The following is a 27,550-nucleotide window of genomic DNA, read 5'->3' as shown; positions in this document are numbered from 1 at the left end:
AACCTAAATCTGGAAACAACATTCATTTAGGTTTCATATACACCTTATACATAGAGCTAAAGGGACATCTTATACATATTTTTAAAGCCCCTGCATGCTGACTTTGTCACATGTGATCAGGAGTCTTTCAAAATTACAGTCCTCCTGCCTTAGCCTCCTTAGGAGCTGGGATTACAGGCATGTGCCACCCTGGCCAGCCTGGAACTTTCTACTTGTGACAGCATGTTAGCACTCAAAAAATTACTGATTTTGGAGCATCTTGGATTTTTGGACTAGGGATACTCAGCTGGTCTTACTGGTGTCAGCATTACTGTTTACACTGATTTTTCCACTCCCCACCTGACATATCTTGCCTCAAGTTCTCGAGTTCTCTCTAGTTAGTGCTGATGCCCTGCTCTGTGGGAATTGCAAGCCTGAGAGCTCCCCGGAGCAGGAGATACGTGTGGCCCAGCAGTGAGAGACTGGAGGGCTGGTTGAGTGGACCTCAGAGATCAGAGGTCCCTTGGGGGCTGGTATGCAGCAGGCCAGCTGAGGCAGGTAAGCATGGGAAAGAAGGACACCAGATAAGACTTCAGGTCGTGGAGAGCTGAGCTTCTTGTCCACACTGGCTTAGTAAGATCAGATATGCGGACCTAGGGAAGGGTAAATACCAAGCCAAGGTGACCTTTCTAGAGTGGCTGTGTGTGGCCATGAGCTTGTTCTCACAGAGCAAACTTCCTGCTCACCTGTCCACTTGGCACAATGCTCCCAGGGCGGGGGGTGGGGGGGAACCAGGTGGATCCTTCTTCAGCTTCTGGTGATGGTTAATCACCATCTTACTACCTGCACAGGAGGGTATCAGACCTCTTTCTGGAAGTTACCTCTCTGAGCAGTATTTTCTAAAATAAACTTTTTATTTTACAGGAATTTTAGATGCATAGAGAAATTGTGAAAATAGTACAGAGGGTTCCTATTTACCCTGCAGCCAGCTTCTTCATACTTTATTCTGATCGCCTCAGTTTTCCCCTAATGTCCTGTCTCTGTTTTTGGTTCCCGTCTGAGATGCACATCACATTAGTGGTCAGGTCTCCTTGGATCCTCTTGGCTGTAATGTTTCTCAGACTTGCTAGTTTTTGAGAACCCTGAGTTTTGAAGAGTAATAATCAGGTATTTTGTAGAATATCCCTCAATTAGGATCTGTTATTGTCTTTTTTTTTTTTTGTATCAGGGATTGAACCCAGAGGCTCTTAACCACTGAGCCACATCCCCAGCCCTTTTTTGTATTTTATTTAGACACAGGGTCTCACTAAATTACTGAAGGTGGCTTTAAACTTGCGATCTTGCTGCCTCAGCCTCCTGAGCCTCTGGGATTATAGATGTGCACCACCATGCTTGGCTTGATGTCCTTCTTGTGGTTAAACTGGAGTTATGGGTTTTAGAGGGAAAGATCTCAGAGGGACAGGTGTCTGGGCAGAACTTTAACTCCTTCCACCCTCCTGATGTGCATGGACAGTCCTGTCAAATGCCTTAAGTATTTTGGGAGATTGGCTCCATCAATATCAAACACCAAGATGAGAACTAGGGAGTTCTACTCTTCAGTTGTCCCAAGTTAGCATGGATTTCCAGCTTCTCGAGAATGGTTTAGCACCCCAGGTACTCAACATTAAGATTAAATGTTGCTTCATCCCTGCATTGTGATTTCTACCTCTGAGAACACATTCATACATTGTTGACATTTGCTTATTAAATATGTTAGTCAGTTTTCCATCATTATAAGAAAATACCTGAGATAATCAACTTATAAAAAGAAAAGGTTTATTTTGACTTAGAGTTTGGGAGGTTCTAGTCCATGATCTGTTGTTGGCCCTATTACTTTTGGACCTGTGGTAAGGTAGTATACCATGGTGGGAGCATGTGATAGAGCAAAACTCCTCACCTCATGGCCAGGAAACAAAAGAAAGAATGGGGGACTAGGGTCCCACATACTCCTCAAGGTCATGACCCAAAGACCTCTCAGTAGGCCCCACTTTCCAAAGGCCTCACCACCTGCCATTAGTGCCACTCTAGGAACCAAGCCTCAACACCTGGGAGCCTTTGAGGACACTCAGTGTTCAGACTATGGCATTGTGGGAACTGCTCTGACATATGTGGGTCCCCTCTGTGATGTTACCTCATGACCTCCCGGCCACACAGAAGCCAACAGAAAGGATCCCAGTTGAGTTTCCTTCCGTTTCAATAACCACACTTGGCTCCCAGGGTTTAAAAAGTTAGTACAGAGGGGCCCAGTGGCTCCTGGGAACAGTCTTTCCTTTGCTTGGATCTGCAGATTGGGATTTCTGTACACAGTCCCTCGGTTCCCAGTTCTGGCCTTGACAGGCTGCTAGCCCTCCTCTAGGTCCTCCTAGAGGGAGACAGACGGTTTCCTCCATCTTTCCACGGGATGCTTCACTTCCCCAGGCTCTGTGGCTCTTTGGTATTTCCTTTTCATTCTGAGACATGTAGGATGCTTCCAGAGAGTTCAGGGAGCTTGTGGAACGTTCAAAACAAAATTGGTTTTGTTCACTTGACTCGTGGGGTGGCGGTGGTTTTTAACCTGAATTTTGGATAAGTGCTGGGCCGAGTTGCTGGGTGGGAGGGTTTGAGGGAGTGCGGAGAAGGCCTCGGGAGGAAGGATTAGGTGTCTAGACTCAGGTTCAGTCATTGGTGCAGGCTCAGGACCGACCCAGGATGAGTCATCCGCCTGGTGTCTGCTCTGGCCGGGTGAGGGCCTTCACACACCTTTCATTTTTCTCTTTTAATTGACACATAATAATTGCACATATTTATGACAGACATTATAAAAGAGCCCAGTCCTGCACAGACAATATTTTTCCTATCCTTTGAAGGTAGACTGTTCTGTTGTGTCACACTTCAGCCAAATATGGAATTCAAGCTGACTACCAACATTCTGAGTCATCTCTGGGCCTCTGTCTCAGGGTGAGAAAAGCAATATATCTTAAAAGCAGTAGAAATTAACTCTGACCATACTTTGTTTTCCGTTAACAGGGAAACTGAGACGCCTTCTCTGCTTTATCAAAGGAGATGTGACTTTCATTCAGATCCTTGTCTGTAAGCTCAGTCCTCCAGTCTCTCCAATAGCAGGAATCTCTGCCGTGGGTTGGTGATAAGTTACATACGTCTACGGACCATTCCAGAAGGAATATCCTTGGACCCATGCACTGGGCACAACCAGCGCATACTAATCATTTACCATACACATGGCTGAAGGTGCTACTGTAGGAGAAAGGGGAGCAGTAGATGTGACTTCTTCATCAAGAAATTCCACACCTCCTGGGGGAGGTCATTGTGCCCAGTGATACCCATAATCCAAAGCAGAAAGTGATAAACATCATAAGCAAGGAGAAATTGGAACACTGTGGGAATGCAAAATGGTGCAGCCCCTATGGGAAACAGCATGGAAGATCCTCTACAAATGACAGTAGAAGGAACCACCTTATGATCAGCAGTTGCACTTCCAGGTATTTACCCTAAAGAACTGACATCAGGACTCCAGAGAGCTAATAGCAATATGCAGAAATGACCTAAATGTCCATCAGTAGGTAAATGGATAAAGAACATGTAGTAAACACATTGGGATATTATTGTGCAGTATACAGTGGAGTATTGATTTGGGCTTTTAAAAAGAAATGGAAATCCTGTGCTATTTGACAACATGGATGTACCTTGAGGACATAATGCTAAATGAAATAAGCCTGTCACAGGAGTACAAATGATGCATGATCCCACTTAAACAAGGTTATCTAAAATAGTCAAACTAGTAGAATCAAAGAGTAGACTGGTAATTGCCAGGGACTGGAAGAAGGGGGACATGGAGAGTTAGTGATCAACAGGCGTAGAGTTTCAGTTAGGCAAGAGGAATACTCTCCAGAGATCTGCTGTACAACATTGTATCTATAATCAACACAATTTGTCCTACAGTTAAAAATCTGGGCTGGGATTGTGGCTCAGCGGTAGAGCGCTCGCCTTGCATGCGCGGGACCTGGGTTCGATTCTCAGCACCTCATAAAAATAAAGGCATTGTGTTGTGTCCATCTACAAAAAAGATTCTCTCTCTCTCTCTCTCTCTCTCTCTCTCTCTCTCTTTAAAAAAAATCTGTTAAGGTAGATCTCATGTTAAGTGTCATCATCACAACGAAATAAAAGATATTGTTAAATGAAAAAGGAAGATGTAGGCCAATATACTGTCTGGTGCTCTCTCTGTAGGAAAAAAAAATACATAGTGTGTTTGTGTCTAAATATTTCTCTGTAGCATACAAATTTTTTTTCAGATGATTTATAAGAAACTGTGAACAATGGTTTACTTCTGAGGAATAGGACTCTTATTTATTTTTTTTGTTTTATATCATTCCAACGTATTCTTTTAAAAAAAAAATTTAGATAGGATCTTTCTTTTTTTTTTTTTTTTTTAGATAGAATCTTTCTTGTGGGAGGCCATCGAGCTATGTGACCAGCATTTTCCTTTTCTGATTGGTGAGGCTCTGTCGGTCATTTCCTGTGGTCTGGCCACATCAAAGTGGTCGTAGACCGTGGCCCTGATCTTGAAAGTCATAAAAATATAGCAAAATGTGTCTTCGTGCATTTGCAGGGTGTGCCTTACTGCGGCCCCAAGGGTCGAACTATGCTCACCTGTTCCTTTGTGATGTTACCCCTTTGTCCTGTTTGGGATAGAATGTTCCATGGAAATCCCCTTTGTGTGTCCCCTTCTCTTGCTCTGCCTTTGGGTGTGGCCTTCCTAGATGTCAGTCAACCTGCTGACAGCAGACATCATGAAGCTAGACTCAGTCTCTTGAAACCTCACCCCTTGCCTCATTTGAATGGCTTCTCCCCAATAAAGGGGGTCAGCTCTCTCTCTCTCTCTCTCTCTCTCTCTCTCTCTCTCTCTCTCTCTCGACCCTTAAGATCAGAGGAGCCATCACAAGACCCCCAAAATAAAAGGTATCTAGGTCTCTTGTGTGGTTACTTTGTGCGGCCCAGTTCCCCTGGAGTGACCCTGAGTGTTTTTGTCACCGGGATTGCGACACTTTCTAAGTTGCCTAGGCTGGCCTTGAGCTTGTGATCCTCCTGCCTTAGACTCCAAGTCACTAGGATTACAGGTGTGTATCACATGCCCATGCATTTGACTTCTCTGTTCATGGACCAGTTTATGTCTTTTTTTTCTTTTTTTGGCTTTCGGGTTTAGAACGTCTTTCTATGCACTGTGGACTTGTCTGATCCCAAGAACATCTGGAAATGTATTGAAATTTTCAGGCAGGAATATAAACTTGATATTTTGGTGGGCTTTGTAAATGTAAGTAGAGAATAAAGTTCAAGTTTACACATTTCTAATCTGTGTGGAGGCAGTGTTATATGTGTGGGTGTGTCTTGATGTATGGATCTTCAAATCTTTTCAGAGGTACCTGTTCATATATAAGTAGGTTTACTTGTTGGATTTAAGAGGAGACCCAGCTTGTTGGATAAATTTGAGAGGGAAGCAAGGGACTGTCCACTGGGTAGGTGTCATGGGAGGACAAGTGCATTCTGTTTTTCATAAAGTGATGATTTGTTTATTCACGGGTTCTACAGATTTAGGGATTGGTGTCTCGAAATTAGAGGCTCAGGGAAAAAGAAAAAGCTTAGTTCAAAAGATTACTGCTGCAGAGAAGCAAACCTGTTAGTAACATCATCAGTTCATCAGTGTAAGACTCTGCACGGAAAGCCTGGGAGAACTCTGGTGGGAAGATGGCCAGTTTACCCTTCCAGGTAGTCAGCTTGAGTGAGGTTACATTTTTATCCAAAGAATTTCTTTCTTTTTTCCTTCTTTTTTTTTTGGACTGGGTGGTGAACCCAGGGTGCTATACCTTTGAGCCACATCTCAAGCTCTTTAATTTTTTTTTCTTTTTAAAGTTTGAGACGTAGTCTCATTGAAGTGTTTAGGGCCTCACTAAATTTCTGAGGCTGGTCTTGAACTTGTGATCCTCCTGCCTCAGCCTTCCAATTTGCTGGAATTACAGGCATGTCATGACTTCCAAATAGTTTCCAATGTGTTCCATAGTGTTATCTGGGGCCAGGTCAGAACCATCAAATGTAGCTATAGAGCATTTGGAATGTAGCTAGTCCAAGTTGAGATGTGCTCTAAGTATAAAAATCAGCAGATTTTGAAGATTTAATGTGGAAAAATATGCAAATTTGCTATTTGGCTAATTTTTAAATATTAGTTACATGTCAAAATGATGCTATTTTGGCTATATTTAGTTAAATAAAACATGTCATTAAAATTATTTTACATGTTTATTTATACCTTTTTTTCTTTAACTGGGGATGGAACCCAGGGCCATGCATATGCTAGCCAGGCAAGTACTCTACCACTGAACCACACCCCAACCCCTCTTTTTACCTTTGGAACACAGATACTAGAAAACTGGCAATTAGATGTTTGTATTGGACATCGCTGGTCTAGAGAGATTCCCAGAGCACTTGCTTGTGAATTAAGTGGCCCAGGCAAACCCAGTTAATTGGAGATTGTTGCACAGTTCTGTGGCTGAACTCTTTGCATAAGTGGCATTTCTTGGAAGAGGTTTTCAAAAAATTGAGCAGAATTGTCTTTATCACTTGCATGTGGAGAAAGAGCCATCCGGGATGAGGGGGTGGTGAATGTTTGGAAAGAGGCCCTTTGGCCCTATTTTTCTTGATTTTGAAGTGGGCACTGGAATTTCTAAGACAATAATGCAGGAAAATGGACTTGGAAAAGAATTTTTTCACTACTAATATTCTATGCATTTTTTTTTTTTTGGACTGGGGACTGTAACTAGGGGCACTTTACCATGAAGCTAAATCGCCAATCCTTTTTTTTTGAGACAAGGTCTTGCTAAGTTGCTGAGACTGGCCTTGAGTTCTTGACGCTCCTGTCTCAGCCTCCCAAGTCACTGGGATCATAGGTGTGCACCACCACATCCGGCTAACTTTTTGTATTCTTGGCCCTTGGTACAATTACATTTGCTTTAAGTTTATTCATCCTTAATTAGGTTTTTTTTTTTCATAAAACACCTTCTCTTTTCATGATTCTTATTTCAGTGCCAGAAATAGTATTATTAAGTTGTATTTTTCTAGGAAGTTCAAGGCTCATTGTAGACATTATTTTGAAGAAAAGAACAAGTTCAGCCTAAGTAGGGAGAGTGAAAATATAAGAATATAGTCAAGGGAACTTCCGGCTGGGGCTGGAGAAGGCACAACTACTAGATGAAGCTGGACTGAGAAGGGCAACCTGCTAAAGCACACGATACCTGGGCTTAGGCTGCTGCTCTGTAATAACAGGCTGAAATCATTTTATGAAAGGCCATTGGTTCTCCAAGTGGGGTTCCCGCGTCAGCAACATCACCTAGGACTTTGGGTACACAGGCATATTCTTGGGTTTCATCCCCAGAGCTACTGAACCTGAAACCCTGGGATGGGACTGAGAGTTAATCCTTTTCAACAAGCTTTCCAGATGATTCTGACGCACACTGAAGCTTGAGAACCAATATGCCTTTGGATTTTCTGCCTCTTGAACTAAGAGGTCTGGAGAGCTCTTGTGCCTTTCAGCTGGGAGACACAATGAATCTAATATCCCACCCAGAACCTGCAGCTATGGTGCGTACTACCAGTACCTGTGATAGGTTAAGCATTCAGCCAGGTGTTTTAGTTACTAAGACAAAAGATGGGTGGAGGGGTGCAGGTGGTTGCTGGAGCCATTGAGAGTGTCCATGAAGTAGCCTCCCTCTTTCTGCCCCATTCCTGATCATATGGAGGAGCAAGATGATGGAGGAACAGACGAAAACCAAAATACCCCTGTTACCGAGAGGGTCAGTTGAAGGGTGTGGTTCCATGTGAGCGCCAAATGGGTTTCCTAATATGGAACCCAAGATTTGGAAAGACCCCGCTCCTTGACACCTAAGGCTCACCCAGGGAGAGAAGAAAGAGAGGATCAAAGCCGGGCACCCTCAGTTCCTTGTTCCCACATTAGCTAAATTTGCTATTGAAAAGCGCTTCACTTCCCCATGGAGGGAGGAGGGGCCCAGGCAGGCCAGAATCATCCTAAACCTTAGGAGTGGGAAAGAAGCTTTCTCCCCTGTGGGGAGGTGGCTTTGTTTCGAATAAATACCTGGAAGCGTGCTATGTAGTGGCACAGCTTTAGTACAAAATATTTCCATCACTGATTTTATTCCAAACTGATACCCTTGCCAAAATCACCAAAAGTGCCAAAATGTGCCTTTGTATCTGGGGTTTTGCCAGAGATTGGTTCTCTACAGGATAGCAAAAGTTCCTAGGGTGACACAGCTAGCCTCCCACGTGGCCTCTCAGCCGGGCTGATTACATAATTTGTAGACCCCGGTTTCAAATGGAAATGTGGAGGTCTGTGTTAAAAAATCACGACGGATTTCAGCACAGTGACGACAGAGCACTAAATCAAATGCAGTGCACCTGCACAGGACGCCCGACTTTGCCGCCTCCTCGAACCCACCACCCAGAAAATTCCACTGAATGCTCACTATGTGCTGAGTGCTAGTACAAGTTTTACAAACACATATTCCACTTAACCCTCACAATCACCCTGCAATGGAGGTATGGAGGTGTTCCTGTCTCTTACATTACAGATGAGGGAAACGGAAATGGAGAGAGGTTATATAGCATGCCTAAGTGTTAGGGTCTGTAAAGAAGTAAGGATGTTGCCTTGCATTTTGCCAGAGGGAGTGGTTTGTGAAGTAACGAAAGTGAGCCACTAAGTGTGGAGATTCCTTATTGGTTGACTGCTGTATCTAATTTATGTTAATTAAGATAAGCTGTGTGGAATGTATATATACCCCTCCTGTCCCACAATAAACGGCTCCCACTCCTGCTGTATCAATGTGCACAAGTTCCTCATCACACTCCCCCCCACCCCGCCCCCGTTATTTTGCTGCAGCCGGACTGCGGCACCCAAGGTCAAGTGGAGGAGCCAGAATTTGAACCAAAGTCTGGTTGCCTCCACAGCCTGTGTTTCCAACCAGTACAGAATCCTGACATCCCAGCATTTCCTCCAACACACCTGCCACTGAATTCATATGGAAGAGGTGCTAAAAGGAATACTGGGGAGGAGGTGACCAGCCATGGCAGGGGAGACTGGGTCAGGGCTGGCGTTGCTTCTTGGAGGAGCCCAAAGGTTTTCAGTAAAGATGAAGAGGAGGGTAATTGGGGACCTTTGAGTAACTCGAGGACATGGGCAGGCATGATAGACTCATGATAGGCAAGGGACTGCTTTTTAATTATGTAGCTGGTGGCACTGCGCTTTTGGACAGATCCCGTCTGCTCCTAAGAACCTTAACATCTCTTCATTTTCATTTCCTATTTGTATTTAAAAAATGTTTTTGATCTTTTCATCCTCTCTGAGAAGCATAATAGTTCTTTTGTTTTGATACCGTGAGAGATATAGTATGATATCTGAAGAGGCCACCAACCACCGAGCGTGGGAAGCTTGGTGTGTCTGTGCTTGAGCCATGAGGAGATGCGGGGAGGTTAAAATGTTGTCATCCTTGAGCAGGTCCAGGGCCAAGTGAAAAAACCCAGACCACTGTCTGAGTCCCGGGAAACTGCTGGCTGCCTTTCTAATAGGAAACATGTTTTTCCCCAGCCCTCTTATGTAATGTGGGATAGGTTGTTTTCTGTTTTCCAAGATTCCTTTGAGCCTCCAGAAACATTTTCAGTCCCAGCCAAACACCCAGTAGGTTCCTGGGACTCGGAGGAGAGAGCATATACATGGGTATTTGCAGCATTTCTCACCAAATCCTCAGGGTTTGGGAGCGGGTGGATCAGTTAAATGCAAGATCCCTTCAGAGCCCATGCCTGCACCCAGCTCTTGGTTGAGTATATGGATTAGATGGAGTTTGGAAGTCATTTTCCTTAACCTTCTGCGGGGGTGGCTGGGGATGGAGAGATTTTCATGCTTTATCCTACTGGGGGACAAACACAAGCTGTGCTGGGGAGGGGCGGGGAAGGCAGGAGGCCACAGGAGAGAGGTTCCGTGTGTTTGCTGGTCTCTCTCCTGTGTTTTGGGTCCTCCCCATTCATACACGTTTGGGTTGTTAAAATGTCCAGTGACATTAAGAGTCCCTGAAGACAGATGGGCAGGGTGGCCACACCATGCTGAGTGCCCTGCTGGCAGCCTGCCACAGCCTGGCGTTAGCAGATTAAATCTCTCACCCCCATCTTTGCCTCCCTCACACCACAGGACACAAGATGAGGACGTGAATTCCGCCTTCACCAGGACAGCTGTGTCACCAATTAATGGACTGTAATAAACAGGCCGCGATGCCTTAGCACTTTGGAAGAAGGTGGGGAAGTTCACCTTAGGTCACTTCAGAAGGACATGCATCAGGAAGCAGTCCCCCCTCATCCACCATCTCGCTTTCTGTGGTTTTAGTTACCAGGTGTCAACTGTGGTCCGAGAATATTGATATTTGTCTTTATTCTTTTGAGAGAGAGGAACCGCATTCGCTGAGCTTTGATTACAGTACGCTGTTACAACTGTCCTATTAGTCGTCATTGTTCATCTCTTACTGTGCCTAGTGTACAAATTAAACTTTATCATAGGTATGTGTAGGGAAGAAACATAGTACACATTATCCACAGGCGTTCACTAGGGGTCTTGGGATGTATGCCCACAGATAAGGGGGTACCTCTGTCTATAGTAAATTATGTCTGTTGACATTCTGTCACATGGAGCTCTCTCTACTCACTGCATATCCCCATATCCAGTGATAAATGGTGTTCTGCACAAGGACCCAAGGTCCAAAAACACCTCAATAATAATAGCATACACTGAGCACTTTCATGTGCCAGGGGCTGTGCTAAATGCTTTCCTTGGATTTTGTCATCCAGTCCTCAAAACAATTTTACAGGTTTTACAGATAAGGAAACTGAGGGTCAGAGGTAGTCTAACAACAGTCTATGACTCACCTTCCTAAATACAGGACAACACAATCATACGTAAGGTCTTTTTAGTCTAGGGTTGTATATTTCAGCTAATGCTACATAACAAATAACCCCAAAATCTAGAAGCTAAAGTTTCTAAGCACATATTTTTGCTGAGTTCCACAGATTTGCTGGATGGTCTAATCTCAGCTTGACTTGGATGTGTCTCTGGGGAGCAGGTTGAGTTGGGAGTATGTCCCAGATGTCCTCCATCTTCGTTGGACCATTAGGCAGGTGAGGGTGTGTTCTCATGGCAATGGCAGAAGCCCTAGTGTGCAAGAAATACCAGCCCCCTCCTCACTTCACATCTGCCAACCTCCAGTTGTGGGACGCAAATCATCTCACAGTTCTCACAATGAAGCCTCGGGGAACACATTTCTCCCCTGGAGGGCTGGAGGAGGGAGTGAGCACTATTGAACAATAACCTACCACAAGATGATACTGGAGCTGAGAAACTCCTGTGGCCTAGTGTTTTTCTGCTCCTTTTCTGTGTTGCGATATGCTTAGATGCACAAAGACTTACCACTGTGTCACATGTGCCTGCAGAGTTCGGTACAGGCTTGTGTGAGTGCTCTCCACAATGCTCACACGAGGATGAACTTGCCTAGTGACGTTTCTCAGACCCCAGTTAATAAGCAACGCAGAACTGTGGTGCAGAAATGGTAGTTCCTTAACCCAGAAGGGAAGCCCTTTGTTGTTGGACCCCACCTACCTGTCCAAACATATTTCCTACTGTTTTTCCCCATGGATCCTCTAGATTTCAGCCCAGTATTTTGGGGACATGCCACAAGCAATGCCACCTCTGTGTTTCTGTCTCTGCTGCTCATCTGCCTGCAGTGTCCCCACCTGGTGAGCTTTGACTGTTCCTCTGGGGTCAGGTTCCCACTACACCTTCTGTGCATTTACCATAGCACCAGAGAGACATCAGCTACAACGCTGGCTCTTGCACAGAACATGGGACCATGGGGACAGGGGAACTGCCTGGCTCTCAGGAGGAGCTCAATGAGTGCTGAGCTGAGCCACTGACTCTCAGCTCCTCCAGGCACCTGACTAGGTGCAGATTACTTAAACCTCTTCCACCTTCCTTGGCCATTCTGTAAAATGGGGATAATGACACTTGCATAGGTCGGAGTTATTTACCAGAGGAAAGCAACTTGTGTTCTCCCACAAATGTGTGGATGCATGTAATAGCAGCTTTATTCATAAGCCCCAAACTGGAAGCAGCCCAGATATCCTTCAACGGACAAATAAACCACAGCACTTCTCCACAGCTGAATGCTGTTCAACAATACATAGGAACAAAACACTGATATACAGAACAAGGACGAATCCTGAATACATTGGTGGAAGTTAAGTCAGAAGGCAGACTGTCTGATTCAGTCCTGTGACATTCTAGAAAAGGCAAACTAAAAGAACTGATTGCAGATCATGGCTGCCTGGAGTTGGGGGTGGGTTTGTGACTGTGTGGCAATGCTTGGGCTTAGGGGACTGTCGTGTCACACTGAAGTGTAATGCATGGAGTTACCCAACTCTGTGCGTTTGTCAAAACGCACACGCGCATGCACAGAATTTTGCTCTATGTTACAAAGGTATGCAGAAGGAAAGAAAACAGAAAGGAAAGAACTGTAACTCCCAGGACCATGCCTGGCACATAGTGAGTCCATTTCTTAGTAAGAAGCAGGGTTTTTTTTTTTTTTTTTTTTTTTTTTTAATGGTGGTATTTTAGAGCCCTCTTTCAGTGATCAGTGAGCTTCTGGAAACGGGAACCATGTCCTCTTTATCTGGTGGGGGCAGATTTCAGACCAGGGTTGGGAGCTCCTCAAACCCCAAATAGGAGCCCTGTCCTCCAGAGGGACATGGGGCCCCCATTGAGGTGAAGGTCCTGAGGGGAGACAGTTTATAAACTCAGAAGTCAGCAGCATTCAACTTCCTGCCAGCCATCGAGCTGCTTTTGATGTTATAGACAAGCCTCCCAGAGGTGAGCACCCACCTCCCTGCTGCCTCCCTTTCCTGGGTCAGTCTGAGCCCTCCTTGGGCTCTTAGGGACTGTTCTCCATATCTGGTGTCTCCACCAGGAACACAACTCCAGCCCCAGTAAGTCATCCTGTCACCAGGATCTTGTCCAATTATCTGGCTAGGATTCAGGGAGTGTTCCCAGAGGAGTGCCACCAATGGGCTTTCACCTGGAGAGATTGAAAGACAAAATCCTGATGGATGTGGTGGCCCACACCTATAATCCCATTGGCTCAGCCAGCCTCAGCATCTTAGTGAGGCCCTAAGCAACTAACAAGACCCTGTCTCTAAATTAAGAAATAAAATGGCTGGGGATGTGACTCCGTGGTTAAGCACCCCTGGGTTAAATCCCCATTACAATAAAATAAAATCAAATAATTAAAACAAAATCCCAAGTAAGCTCCATGGTCCTTCAATGAGCTGAGACCTGCATGTCCAGGCAGGGTTCTCCGTGCTCTCTCCTGTGTCCTGTGGAGCCCCCACTGCAAGTCAGCAGGAGCAAGGTCCTGACACCAAGAGCTGACCCATGGCCTCCCTGGGGTGGATGACCTAGGAGGACAACACTTCTATGCAGCCCCTTCTCACCTTTTCCATGAGTCCTGCTACAACCTTCCCCAGCCCCAGTTGGATTTTCTCCCCAGTCTTGGCCACTGTCTTGCTGAGGCCGCCCATGACCCTCATGTGCTATATCCAGGGAGTGAGCCTCCACCCCTGCATTCCTGCTCCCTGGGCAGCACTAGCCACAGCAGCCCACGCTGACAGACAGGCCTTGTATATAGGCCTGTGATGCCACCCGCTCAGAGATGGCTCCTCCTCCCTGGGCATTTACAGCCAGATCCTGTGCCCTCCCCTTCTCCTCTATGCTCTATCAGGGCCTCATCCCTGCCGCCAGCCCCAGTGCTGTCCTGCGCCCAGGCTCCCGGAATCTCCCCCAAGCCCAGATCTCTCCTCTGAGCTCAGATCTCAAATGCCTAAAGCTCGCCATGGCCAAATGGAACCTTCATCATCCCTCTTCAGAATGCTGCTTCTCCCACGGTCCCCACCTCAGTAGCCAGCCTCTGTCCCCACCACAGCAGCCACCTCCCTGTCCTCTGCCATGCACCATCAGTCATCATGCTTTTGAGATGCCTCCATAACTTGTCTCCAGTCTGTCTCCTTCTCTTTCTTCAGCGCCACGGATACAGCTCTGTCCCAGCACCTGGGTCAAGGTGCTGTTGGTCACCCGGGCTCTCTGTGCCCACTGGTGCCTGCCTCCTGTCCGAAGTGGACAGAGGCTCCGTAAACACACATCTCTTGTTCTGCCCCGGTTCACTCTTGGTTTCACAGGAGCTGAGGTCTCTGATGGCCTTTGAGGCTCAGCCTGGCCTTCCGCCTGCTCACCGGGCCCACCCGTGTGCTCTCAGTAGCTCCCTCTGCTGGCCTGGCACTGAGCTGCACGGGGAGCACAGCCTGGCCACCTGGTAAGACCAGCCTGAGGCCTGGTGAGCACTGTGTGCCCTCACACTGTGTCCTTCCCATAAGCAGGCCCTTGACAGATTCCTGTGGAGTGAATGAAACTGGATAAGGTGGGGGGGTGGGTTGAGGTTGGCGGTAAGGGAAGACCTGACGCTCTCTCACTCAGACCCAGAATGCCCCATGACTCCAGTGCTCGGAATGGCTCTTTTTTTTTTTTTTTCCTGGGACTTTGTCCCACTGGCTTCCCTCAGGTAATATGATCTTCGAACTCGTCTTTATTCAATTTGTAAGGTCAGTGTGTGAATCCTCCAGGGCTGACTCTGGGATGTTTCTGTTACTGTACCAAAGGAGAAGTACCAAATGGTGTTTGCCAGTGTAGCTGCTGTCTGCTCCTTTGAAGTGGCACCAATAACTTCCCAGGGATAGAAGGACAATGAGTTTCCCCAGGAGATAGCACAATTGGTAAAACATATAACCCAATGGATAGTAACCAAAGTAACTTTAAAAATATATATATTTTTAGTTGTAGATGGACACAATACCTTTCTTTTATTTATTTATTCTTAAGTGGTGCTGAGGATCCAACCCAGGGCCTCATGTATGCTAGGCAAGTACTCTACCACTGAGCCACAACCCTAGCCCCCCAAAAGTAACTTTTAATTCAAGATAGATTTGATGGTTTCTTAGAAATTCCAATTGGTTTTTCTTTGCTAAATTTAAAAATAGCGATATATTTTTACCAGCAAAAAACAATTGCTGGGATGGGTTTGTGGTTCAGTGTTAGAGCACTTACCTAGCATGTGTAAGGCACTGGGTTCAATCCTCAGCAACACATAAAAAGTGAATAAATAAAATGAAAAAATTTTATTAAAAAACCCAATTGTCTATAATGCTATTAAAATCAACTATGCTGAGATATTATCTAATTTCAGGGTCACTGTGGATTTAGTATTTGGAGGATGCTTTAAGAACTGTGAGAAACTTTCCTTCTCTGTTACTGAGGGCTCGACACAGTTTTACACCCCTTCTTAATTAGTTTATTGAGAGATTTGCTTCAAGTCATGTATCCATGTAATAAAAGTTCTTGTTGCCGTATTTAGAAGATTAGGTCCAACATAATTCCACTCCCAAATCTCCTTTTCATAGTGAACTTCCTCGACATAATGAGTTCCTTGGAAGGAAGGCATTGTGTAAATTAAAAATGCCAATGAGTCATAATGATAACGAATTATTTGCCTCATAACTGGAAGCAGGACTAATTTGGGGCAAGTTTTCCAGTAGCTGATGGTGCCTGCCCTGCACCCTGGCCTGCTTCCCCCTGGGAACATGTACCCTAAAATATCTGTCCTTTGCTTTTCTCTCTTCAAATCCCTGAATCCCACAATGTCCCCAATATTAGCTGGGGGAAGTCTTGGAGGAAAGGAAATTCCTGATCTAGTTCATAAAATGTGAATGACTGAAAGCACCCTTTAGCCATTCCCAATCATGCACAGTGTGTGTGTCTTTAGAGACATTCTTATTTATTTATTTAGATATTGACACTTGAACCCAAGGAGGTGTTACAATGGAGCTGCATCCCTAGTCCTTTTTGATTTTTTTTTCCTTTCTTTTTTTGAGACAGAGTCTCACTGAGTTGCTTACAGGCATGGACCACCACATTTGACTGAGACATTCATATTTTAAAAAGGTAGCTGATCATCCCCGGAAAACTGAACTTTTGGTGGGTACACCTGTAATCCCAGTGGTAGAGCATCCCTGGGTTCTTTCCCTAGTACCACAAAAAATAAAATGAACTTCTGGACTTTCTGGCTAAGACAAGCCAGGTGTCTTAGGGATTGTACACTATGAGTAATAGGAACCCACTCAAGCCGACTAAACAAAATAATTTATCAATAAGCTACAAGTAGCCCTCATAGAACTCTGAAGTAGAGAAGCAGAGGCACAGCTGGGCCTTGGGAGGGTCAGGGCCAGGACAGGAGGCCCCGAGCAATGGGGTGAACTTCTTGTCTTGTTCCCAGAGACTCATTCAAGGGCTTCATTTTCTCCCTTCAGGGAGCAAACTCTGTTTTTCCATGAGAATGGGCCAGTTGCAGCTGCCAAGGGGCCAAGGGGCCAAGCTGCCCTGGTTCAAGGTCTCATTGCCACACTCTTGAGGGGAGGGTGCCACTACGTAGCTCAGATCAGGTGTTGACCCTGGCTCAGTCCACTCTGGGGTCAAGGCCACATGGACAAACACAGTGCCTGACCCAGGGTCAAGATTTGGTTGTGTGCACAGAATAAGCTGTGTGTGTGTGTGTGTGTGTGTGTGTGTGTGTGTGTGTGTGTAAAAGTACTTTTTGGATTAGACAAAGGGGGATGAAGGGAAGGGAGGGGAGGAGAATAGGAAAGACAGTGGAATGCACTGGACATAACTTTCCTGTATTTGTATATGGATACACAACCAGTGAAACTCCACATCATGTTCAACCAGGAGAATGGGAAGTTACACTCCATGTGTGTATAACATGTCAAAATACACTCTACTGTCATGAATATCTAATAAGAACCAAGAAGAATTTAAAAATGATTTGTTATGTACCTATATGTGCAGGTTGCTGGGAGGGCCTGGGGCATGGGAGGGGACCGGGTATGTCTCCAAAGGAAGTAGTGCTGCGGCGTTTGTCTGCTTAACTTGGTGGGAATCTGGAATGTTGAGGGACTTGGGGAGCAGAGTGACACTGGCTCACAGGATTGTGGTTGAACATGATGTGGGGTTTCACTGGCCGTGTGTTCATATGACAGGTTGGAGCAGGCAGAGGGCAGCTGGCATCAAGTTCACTGAGGGAGCCGTGACTTGCAAGCAGAGGGACACCTTCCTATTCCCGTGGCTCAAGAAAAGGGAGATGTCCCATCTGTTTTTCACTCTGTGGGGACCTGTGGGGAAGACCCTGGATGGTCATTGAACCTCCCTGAGATTCTACAATTACAATTCTTTGAATTACAGATTACATATGCATACATGGACGTGCAGTCTTACATATTTGGATGTGATTATTTCAACAGGTTGTTATTGTGTTTCCCTTTGCTGGCCAAAAATGACCCTGAAGGGTATTCAGGAAGGGCCTCCAAAGGAAGCTGGGAGGATAGAAGTTCGAAGGCAGCTGGGAGGGTAGAGGTTCTACATGGCTTGAGTTGGACAGAAGCTGCTTCCTCTGCTGGCCTTCGACTTATATGCCTTCCAAGCTGGCGGGATGGCCCATTCCTATGATCCCAGGGACTCCAGAGGCTGAGGCAGGAGAATTGCCCGTTTGAGGCCAGCCTCAACAACTTAGTGAGACCCTGTCTCAAAATAAAAAATAAAAAGAGCTGGCGATGTGGCTCAGTGGTAGAGATCCCGTGGGTTCGATCTCCTGTACTGGGGTGGGGGGACAACAAGCCTGTTCTGGTCCCCCATCTGATGAAGGGGATGAGATACATGTTGTCCTGGGTGCTGCACAGGTAGGGCACTGGCCTAGCATTGAGAGTTTGTGCGTGTGGTCCCTTGACCACAAAGATAACACCGAAAAGGAAATTATGCTGTCTGAGCTCCTAAAGGGTAGAGACTTCCCTTTGCAGACTGGGAGGGAGAAATTTAAAAAGATCTGGAAGGCCTGTTTCCCGGGAGGTGGGTGGGGTTGTTAAAAAGCACCTGCCACCTGGCTGTGTCCTGGGCCCCCTGGCTGTGTCCTGGGCCCCTGGCCCAGCTCATCCTCCTGCAGGTGACTGTTAATTTCTGAATTGATAACCTGTATTCCCACCGAGGAGGAGGCAGGAGCAGCAAGGGAGCATCTCTGGAGAGAGGCTGGGCCTCCAGGGCAGGCGGAGGAGCTGGCCAACCTGGAGCCCTCATTTACCTTCCTCAAAGGAGGCCTCTGTGGCCCTCCCTCAGGGCAGGCCGAGGGGCAGACAGCTTCCCTTTCTCCTTCCCACAAATTAAATCACAGAGAAAGCTACCAGCAGAGAGTGTGAAAAATGTCCAAGATGCTGAATGAAGGTTAACAGCTGTTAGAAACCAAGGGCTCAGGAGACTTACAGAATCCACAGATCCAAGAAGACAGGCCCCTCCGTAAGTAAAGTGGGCTATGGGCAGCTAGGAAAGCTGTCTGGGGTGGAAGTCACCACCCAGAACTGCAAACGAGTCAAGCAGCAGTGCGAGGACAAAACTGACCTGTCCAGAGAGCTTTGGGGGCCTTCCAGGACATACACGTATTTTTATTTCACCACAAAACCCTCTGATCCTATGAGGCGGGTGCTGGCCGAGAGCTTCCTTCCACAAGTACAAGTAGAGACAAGGCCGAAAGTGCATTTCTCCTGCAGTGAACAGGTAGTTTGCCCACAGTCACCCCATGGCCAAGGCCCAGACCCAGGCTCTGCCTCCACCTCCTGTATCCCTTCTGCCTCTTCAGACCCATTGCTTGATTCCCACCTCAGCATGGGGGTGAGGGACTTGACCGCCCCCATACACATTTTAAACCCAAAGCAATGTATGCTCATTGCTAAAGAAAAAAATATAGAAAGGTATAAGACCATGGTAATGATATTCCACCAAAGATAAGCATTTTTAACATTTTTTGTGCCCCAAACATCATCCTTATGGAAATGTTCCCTTCATTTTGACCCATTTTTTCCTCACAGAAACAGAGTGTTGGTATCCTCACTGTTCTGCAGCTTCTTGTTCCGGATATATTGAGTGGCTTTCCCTGTCGAATACACGTCACCACTTTTTTTCACCCATTAAAAATGTAGTCTGTTTATTTCTTGATTGCAGAAATAGTCATAAAATGAAAAGCTCATTGTAAAAGTTCTTAATTCTGGGTTGGGGATCTAGCTCAATTGGTAGAATGCTTGCCTTGCATGCACAAGGCTCTGGGTTCAATCCCCAGCACCACCCCACATCCACCAAAAAAAAAAAGTTCTAATTTTGAACAGCCCAGAAAGAGATGAGGAAGGAAGTAAAAGTTTTACTTAGTCCCACCCTTGAGATGTAAGCTATTTTGCTAAATCTCACATTCATATTTGTCTATGCACAGACTAGACATATATACGTGTATTAATACACATGCATGTGTATGTGAATGTGTGCATATATTTCTTTATCTGTATGTATCCATATATATGTATATATGTATGTGTGTGTGTGTATACACACACACACACACACAAAAAAAAATCTTATGGAACTGGGGCCTTCTGAGAAACTGAGGCAACGTTAAGCCCTCTTCAAATCCCAATTCTTGTGACCTTGCAATCAGATCAGAAAGATTTCAGACATGTCGCTCAGAGTAAAAGGAAGGAGTTTATTAAAGATATAGGGAAAGGGATATTCTCAAGGCAGAGAGTGGATCCTCTCAGAGAGGAGAGGGACAATGTGCCTCTCCTGCACTCCAGTTTTGTTGGTGATCCCAGGGAACTTTCCAGAGTTTCCACCTCTTGACTTTTGACGGACAGCAGGGTGACATCAGACTTTCAAGTCCCCCCTGTCATGGCAGCTCTAGGTCTTTGGCCCATGCGGAGCAGTTCTAATGGATTCTTAACCATACATTCTTACAGATTTTATGGTTCAGAGGAACCTTATCTCCCAGAGTTTCAGGATCTGGACACAGAAGTCTCCTTGGGAGTAACATGGGTTCCTCTTATCAGCATTATTTGGGGCCTGCATTTCTCCTGCAGTGAACAGGTAGTTTGCTGAGGAATGCAACATATCCTGTCCACAGAGGCCAGGCAGGGCTGCAGGTAAATCGCTTCTGGGAAAAGAAAGCATGTGAGAGTTAGCACCGTGGGCCCATGTCATAGACTTATTCTCTTAACCTCGTGTTCCCACCATCCTTGTCTGTCTGTTCCCTCACATATCAATCTCCCTTCCACAAAGCGGGCTCTTCAGAGTTTGCTTTTCCGCCATCTGCGTTCCTGTAGCAAGAATGTCTCTTCCTTTCAGTACACGGGGCTCTGAGGTGTCTTTCTTCCAGTCCTACCGAAGGAGAACTTGATGTAACAGAGAAGAATCAGAAGAGCCAGCCACAGCTCACCCCGCTTCTTCCAAGGTTGAGTGAGAGTCCTTGGGGGAGGGAGACTGCACCCACGTGGCTGCTTGCCCTCTGCTGAGGGTGGAGGCAGATGGACATTCCTGCCTCCTGCCCCTCCCCCCAGGGCTCCCCGACTAGAGGCTCCAGGGGAACCCCACCACCACAAGATGCTTTCTGCAACCCCAGTGTGTATGTTCTCGTGACCTCCCTGATCCCCGTGCTGGAAAAAGAACACCATCCAAGAGCGGTGAGTTGACCTTTTGCAATGTCTTGAGATTAATGGATTTTGTTCCCCCCGGGGGAAGTCTGACCTAGGTTTGCTGCCCATCTGTCCTAAGAGGGCCGTCTGTCCACATCCACAGGGAAACCCCAGGGCTGTCCAAGGGCCAAAAGAAAGGCAGAGCCATGCCAAGAGCTGTGTTTAGGAGCCCAGCCCTCTCTGGAGGTGGTCCTCCTGCTGTCACTGAGCTTCTCTTCGCAGAGACGGGAGGAGGCTTCTGAAGGTCAAGAGCAACTGGGGAGCCATTCAGGTGAGGGCAGCTGTGTGTCCTGGGTCCACTCTGACCACATGGAAGAGACTGGCTAATGGAGCCTGTTCCTGAGTGGGTCTGAAGGACAGAGTAAAGAGGTTGGGGGGGAGGCCGTTTAGTCGGGCTGCCTTCTCTCCTCTGCTCCGGGTGGCAGACCCCTCCCCAGCCACACCAAGGTGTCCCTGTTCTAGTTCCTGGAACTGGTGACCATGTCACCTTTACATGGCAGAAGGGACTTGGCAGAGGCATTGAAGTTAAGGACCTCGAGATGGGAAGAGCATGCCGGATTCTCCACGCAGACCTGACATCATCACAGAGGTCCTCCTGAGAGGGAGGCAGGAGGGCCAGAGTCAGGGAGGGAGATGTGACGAGGTCGCAGTGAAGTGGCCACAAGCCAAGCTGCTAGGAGCTGGAGCAGGTGAGGAACGAATTCTCTAAAACCTGCAGAGGGCACACAACTCTGTGGACACTGGATTTTAGCCCCATAAATCCCATCTCAGATTTTTTTACTTCCAGAAGAATAAAGCTGAGTTATTTTAAGTCTCTGTTTTGGTCATTTGTCACAAGAGAGACAACAACAACAAAAACCCCACACTGTTCCAGGTAGAGAAGAATGGGAGATGCCACAAATTGATGTTTGCAAGTCTGTTATGTGTACTGCAGACACCAGTGTCCTCCGGAGGAGAGTTGGTTCAGACATGGAACCCCATGATCTCCAATCAGCAAGGATGGCATTAATGGAACTATGCCCAGGCACAAAACAGGGCAAGGGAACTGGGTTTCCCAAGGCTGCATTTATTAATGTGCTCCATGGGTTCTTACCCAAGGTGTACTCTAGGATGCAGGTCAGTTTGGACCTTGGTAGGTCACAGTAATACCTGGACATGTCTCAGGCCAAGAAGGAAGCCCTCATCTCCACCAGGAGCCAAGCATGACTCTGCTCAGGCCCAAGTGGGCCTTCAGCACCGTCCTGGGAACAGCCACTGAAACTGCTGCCTGTCTTCTGCGTCTTTCCCAGACCTGCCCAGAAAAAAGGGAAAACTGGTAACCAGTGAAAGGACAGCCCCTTAGGGTATCCTCTGCCCTGTGCAACTCAGAGGGAACAAGGTTGGTGGATAGCCACTCCTCTGTCCTCTGGGTAGCCTGGACAGATGTCTCAAGAACCTCTGGAGGTTCCCTGGGTTCAAGAACTGAAAAGGCAAATGTTCAGATCCTGTGTCCGTTATTAATGGACAGTGAGTTGTATGCCACCTCTCAGCTGATTACAGCTCTATTTAGCATCCTGGTATGGCAGTCCTTCTTAATCCAAGGGGGATTTGTTTCAAGACCCCCAATGGTAGCCTGAAACTGCAGATAGGACCAAATTCTGATAACTGTTTTTCCAATGTGCCCTGCAGCATTGGCACATAGTATGAATTCATCTGTCTCTCTGTGTTATGCCCTGGTACCTCCTTTGCATCACTACTCTTTTGTTTTGGGGACATTATTAAGTGAAATAAGGGTTAATTAAACGTAAGCATTGCAATATGGCAACTGTTGATCTGATAACCAAGATGGCTACCAAGTGCCTAACGGGCGGGTAGCATATACAGAGTTTAAACTCTGGGCAAAGGGCTGATTCACATCCTGGAGAGATGGAGTGGGTAGCACACAATTTCATCATGCTACTCAGAAAGGCGTATAATTTAAAATTTTTATATTGTTTATTTCTGGAGTTTTTCATTTACTATTTTTGGACTGCAGCTGACTACTGGTAACTGAAACTACAGAAAAAACAAAACTGAGGTTAAAGAGAAACTACCGTATATGCAATTTCCCCACTTCCTGTTCTTTATCTCAGATTTACCTGAGCACCCACAGTGCTTGAAAAGTTTCTGTGGTGCTGTGTGCCTTCAGTAGGTAGCCCTGCAGGTGCATTCCCCACCTCTAACTCCACCCTCTGTGTGCCCTTGGTGTGTCCCACTTTTGCTCACCAGCCCCAGTCTGGGCCAAGTCTCTCTCATGACTCCATATCTTGACGTCTGAAAGAGTTATAATTTTTTTTATAGTTTTCCAAGAGGACATGGGAATAAACCAACCACTGATCAGAACGGAGGCCCAGAGCTGGATTTCTTTGCAAAACATGGTCCAACGGCCTGGGAGGGCACCAGCCTGTTTATATAAAAACAGTCTGTTTGCTACACTCCAGGGCAGGAGCTAATTCCCAGGTTAACTGGACACCTGCCCCATGCCAGCCTGTGCTGGGGGCCCGAGGAACAGCAGGGCAGATACCAGTCCTACTCTCACTGAGCAGTAAAGAATAGTGACACAAATGACTTGAGAAGAGGAAGATCTGGGTGCAGAGGGGATTTAATTTCACTGGGGGACGAGGGGGTCAGGGAGTTTCCGGGGTACAGCCTGTGGTTCCCTCTTTTCATGGCATATTGCTTATTGCTTATTCTTGCCTCCCACAGAGGGCAGGAGCTAGCACTGCATCCGAGACAAATCTTGTTGGGTAAAGACAGATTCAGGAGGAAGGTGAAATCCAGGGGTGACAGGTATTCCAGAGTCCCTACAGGGCAGGAAGGGCTTGTCCCAGGCACCTGCTGCCACCTCCCTGGCCTGACACCTCCAGGTTCATTTCTCACTCCTGAGTGACAGGCTCCAAAGCACCTGGCCCAGACCTCTCGGCTCTCCGTTCCCCCCAGTGCCTCCTGGCTGGGTTGGCACTCCAGTTTTGTCCTGGCCTTTTATGGCTGAGCTGCTTACGTTTCATCTAAAAATATCTGAGCAGCCGCAGGATTGAACCTCCCCAGGAATGACCTAAAACCTGTGTAATGAGGACCCAGTTGCTTCATTGCCATTTGGGGGGGGGTGCGCTGGGACAAGGGAGGGAGCCACCTCCTCTTCAGGGACAGAGCTTTTGTTTTCAGCTTGTCCCCGTCTCAGCCAGGGAAGGGCACATGGTGTGGCTAGGTTTTCCCTGGGGGATCCTGCCCTCGAGTGCCCACATCTTCACAGCAAAGCCCTGGTGAGGGAGGGAGCTGTGAACCTTGTTAACCCCTGTGTTAGACAGGAATGAGCAGGGCCAGAGGGAAGTCAGGGGATTGGGGACCTAGGGACAATCCCAGGTCACCTTACCACTCCCCAGGTTTTGGAAAATAAGGTAAACTAGACAGCTGGAAATATCTGCAAGTGTGTTGAAGCACCAGTGAGGGGCAGGATACCCTGCTGGATCTGCTCACCACAGTGGACCATGACCTTGGGCAGCTCACCTCGGCTCCTTGCAGCTCTCCTCTCCCTCCTAAAGCAGTGCTGGTCTCAGTGCTAACTCGGGTGGCTTCATAGCCCCTGTGAGGTGGGCATGCAGTGCATGGTACAATCTATGGATGAGTAAACAGGGGCACGGAGGGGCTAGGAAACCCCACGGTCCTGCCACAGCTCTGAGGAAGCAGGCTCTCCTGTCCCCTGCTGATGAGACCTCTCTGAAAGCTTTTATGTGTTAGGCCTTAATGTTGCACAGACACCTTGGAATTCATCCTAAGGAATAAAGTTATGGAAAATAAGTTGCTCTTCGCAGCACTGGTGGGAGGAGAAGAAGTTAATAAATCCTGGAGTACCTGCGCAAAGGAAACCTATTCAGGCTGAAAACTGCTGTTTGATAAGTATCTATGGAGAAAAAAAATAACCCTGAGTACACCATATCATTAAATGAAGATAGCATGTTTTAAATAGTACACAGCTTATAATCTTTTTTTTTTTAATTTCAACTACACCCCTATAGAAAGGTATACTTTGATGCAGTGCAGCATCCCAGGGAGACCTGGCCTGGGGACTTGGCAGAATTCAGCCCTCTGCTGCACACAGTGAGGAGGTTTTGCAGCCTGGTGTTGTGTATACAAAGAGGATATTCCTGGCCATCTGGGGGGACTGAGGCTGTGGGTGTTTGAGAGGGTGGGTTCTCAATTCTTCTCTCTTCCTAGTGGGACACATGCTTGGTTCCTCCCATTCCGTCCCAGCCTCTTACACTTTCAAGTTCACCATCCTGACACCTCCAACATCGATTTGTGTGTTTACATCTGTGTCCATCACGTCCACTGCTGGGATCTAACATCTAGGTTAGATGGTGCAGGTCACCATCTGTCATCCCCAGGTCATCGAGGAATGATGGGCCTCTTGTGTCGTTGGCCTGTCTGTGGCCAAAGAGGCCCAGAGTGCTGGGCAGGGGTTGGAGCACGTGGACATCTATTCTTTCTGAGGGGTACTACAGAGAGTCTTCTTCTAACTTATCAGTATATCATAATTTTTCCATGGTGAACAAGTATTTTTTTCTTTTCTGAAAAAAGAAAAAAAATGTTTATTTTTAATTTAAGAAATGAGGTCCTTCGATCAGATGATTCCTTCTCTCTCGAATTCTATGATCTCAATCAGGCCCTTAAAGGTTATTTTTTTTCCCTGGTTTCCTTTCTCTCCTTGGCTTTGAGAAAGAACTATTTTTTTCCCAACACGTTCCTGGTGGAGACACTGCGTTCCCTGAGGTCTGGGGGTGGGGGTGCAGCCTACAGCCAGAGCTTGGCAGAGTCTGTGGTGCATCTGGGCAGATGGGTGGGTGTGCGGGCCCCCTGTAGTACTGGGCCTGGGCAGGGAGGCGTGCAGGCGAGCAGAGGAGCTCCGCAGAGGAAGCAAACAAATTCTTCCCCTTCTTACTATACTCCTCCCTAAAAAGAAGAAAATACTAAAACGGCCCACAAAAACCAATGGCCAGCATCCCCAGGGAAGTTGACAGAGCAGGAGGAGGGGATTAGTGACTGTTTAATCTCCTTGGGCCTCACCCCTCATTCCAGTCCCTGCTTCTTAGCATAGAAAGAGGGGGTGATTGCTGGCAGGGAGGGGCTGATCTAGGTGCAGGTGCTCTGGAACCCAGGGGGACACGAGGGCCAACACACTCTCAGGCAGTGGAGAGCATCATTTTCTGCTGGTGGAATCTCAGGGGCTTTAGAACAAGGTTCTTTGCTCTGAGTTCTGAGCAGCTTGGATAAATGCTATTTTGAGGTAACTAGAGGGCAGTTTAGGACCCTTCTTCAACTGTTTGGATACTTTTTTGGGATTAACAAGAAGTCAACTGCATGGAATCCCTTCAGTGGAGAACTCAGTCCTCATCAGCCTGCCCTGTCCTTCTCCCAGCTGTGAGGCTGACCATGCTGGGGTTCCATGCCGGGCTGGGGACAGGCTGTGCTCTGCAGCCCGCCTTCCCCTGCAGCAGTCCTGCAGCCCAGCAGCTGCTCTTGCAAGGTGACTCCCTCCAGGCTGTGAGAACAGTTGACACAGGGCTGTGGCCGCAGCTCTGCCTCCAAGGTGCTCTCTCCCCCAGGAAACAAGGTGGGACTGCTTTCCTGGGATTGCGCCTGGGCTTCAATGGTGAGAGGATTCTTTGCCTACTGGGGTTAGTTTTGGAAGGGGTTTCATCCTGATTTTGGAGCCCCTCCTTTTCTATTTATCTTTATAAACATGAATTCACCCTGAAGACCTGTGATAACCCTGGTGTGCAGGTGCTGGGCAAGACGGGATTCTGTGGGGATGGGGTAGAGGGGAATCCTAGCTAGAGATGGAGGATGTCCAGGAAGCCTAGAGTCCCAGGGGGTCAGGAACTGTCCATAGCAGCCACCTGAAGGAATCGTGACTGTGCTCCTGTGTTTTGGAAGTGTTTACCTGTTCAGGTTTTGCTCTCTATTTTGGTGGGCCCCTAAGGGTGCATGTTCCAAGATGGGAGGCAGGTGTTAAAGAGTAGACGTGGTAGGAAGAGAACACTTGGCCTTAGGTGCAAGCCAGCCCCTTCTCTCTGGTTCTCTTTGTCATTATTGTTGACAATCACCCTTGCTTGTGTGACCTCTGGGGTGGCCAGGATAGTAGCACCACCTCCCACTGGCCACCCATATGTGCTTCCTTGCTCCTAAACCCCACCTGTGCCTGAAGAACATCTATGAAAACATTGCAGTTCTAGCTTCACTAGTGTTCCACAAATGCTACAGTGGCCCCTAATGCACAGCACCTTTGAGGGAAGAGGCAGTGTCTAACTCCTGGGTGGGCTGTCCCTCCACCCCACCTCACCAGGTGTCAGTGACATGGCAGGCTTCAGGGGCTCATGCATTTTTGCCATTCCCTCTCACATTTAAATCAGAAGCCAGTTTTACACACTTGCCTCTTATAGCAGGGGGAGGGTGCTTCCTCATTGGCTGGAGAGGAGAAACCCACTGAGATTCTGATCAGCTGGCTCAGAGATTTAAATAGGCTAGGCCAGACCCACTATCAGGCTAGAATCACCTGAGAAAATACAAGAAGATGTGGCTAGGCTCCACTTCCACTTCCTCCTGAAGACACTGCTGTAGCAATGAGGAACAGGAATGTATTTTATTTATTTATTTTATTTTATTTCCTTTGGGGTGCTGGGGGTTGAACCTAGGGCCTTATGCGTGCAAGGCAGGCCCTCCATCAACTGAGCTATATCTGTATTTTATTTTTTAATTGCTGTAC

General features: G+C 47.1%; 1 long non-coding RNA gene across 7 annotated transcripts in view; it reads left to right on the top strand.

Annotated features, from left to right (window-relative positions):
* The window catches only part of LOC120888470 (uncharacterized), a 31,725-nt gene extending 10,145 nt beyond the window's left edge, over positions 1–21,580 (top strand). The window contains exons 2-4 of one of the 7 annotated variants that reach the window (XR_013423407.1): positions 3,025–3,497; positions 20,423–21,040; positions 21,270–21,580. This is a non-coding gene — a long non-coding RNA (uncharacterized LOC120888470). Of the gene's footprint in view, positions 1–3,024; positions 4,351–20,422 lie in introns of those variants that run through there. The other 6 variants (XR_013423405.1, XR_013423406.1, XR_013423403.1 and 3 more) reach the window with 6 other exon arrangements.
* Positions 21,581–27,550: the final 5,970 nt, after the last annotated feature.

This window comes from Ictidomys tridecemlineatus, chromosome 6 (assembly GCF_052094955.1).
Source record: "Ictidomys tridecemlineatus isolate mIctTri1 chromosome 6, mIctTri1.hap1, whole genome shotgun sequence".
NCBI lineage: Eukaryota > Metazoa > Chordata > Mammalia > Rodentia > Sciuridae > Ictidomys > Ictidomys tridecemlineatus.
This window is presented reverse-complemented; position numbering and strand designations above follow the sequence as displayed.